Source organism: Pteropus vampyrus, unplaced genomic scaffold (assembly GCF_000151845.1).
Source record: "Pteropus vampyrus isolate Shadow unplaced genomic scaffold, Pvam_2.0 Scaffold3, whole genome shotgun sequence".
In the NCBI taxonomy this organism is placed as follows: Eukaryota; Metazoa; Chordata; class Mammalia; order Chiroptera; family Pteropodidae; genus Pteropus; species Pteropus vampyrus.
The window spans coordinates 10,553,839-10,554,739 of record NW_011888784.1 but is presented as its reverse complement, the minus strand read 5'-3'; positions in this window follow the sequence as shown (position 1 = coordinate 10,554,739).

Below are 901 nucleotides of genomic sequence, written 5' to 3'. Positions count from 1 at the left end.
ATTTTATCTTTGATGGAGCAAGCCAACATTCAGAAGGCATAAAAGTGAGTAATAGGTGGGAGTCATTTGTGTTCATACTATGGAGGCATGACATTTACAGATAAACTTACCTGAGCTGACCATGCTCTCTCTCTAGTATATTCACCATAAAGAAAAACCTCTCCTTCACTCTGAAGCCAAGTTATGGTTGATGGACAGTGCCAATCACTTCATGGAGCTTGTTGATGTTTACAGTCATGACTGAAACTCTGAAGTCTGTAATAGCGTTACAGGCAAGATTTCAGTTCGTTGGTGGTTTTTCCTAAAACAATATAGGATGTAGTGATACATAGGACTTAAAATAGAGAAAACCCAATAAACTCCAATGGGATTTCCCTCAAGCCAAGTCCATATCCACACTGAACTTGGCAAAGTTCTCAGGATAAAGAATCTTTTCCTATCAGTTGCTGACGTAAACTTTTTTTTTTTTGCATTTTAAGAAATTTGATTTATAAAGTAAGTACTCCATGACCTTTATATGTTCCAAAAGCCTTATTTACTTGAAAGTCCATGTCCATCACTTATTGTACCAACATTAAAGTTAAACGTTCTTTATACTTATTTATTGACCAATTGTTAACTGAGTATTTATAATACATCAGGGATTGTGATAGTTGCTTTAGAAAATATATATATGTCATAATCGTTGTCTTAAAGTATTTATGATCCAGTAGTTATAAGATGCATATAAATATATGGTATGATACAAATTTCTATTAGAGTATAAAATAAGGACTTATTAATTCTTCAATAGAAATTAGAAAGGCTTCCATGATTAGTCTCATTTGTGATGAACTGTAAAGGTTTGGAAGGATTTAGTAAATATTGCATGGGGTATATATATTTGACCTGAAAAAAAAAA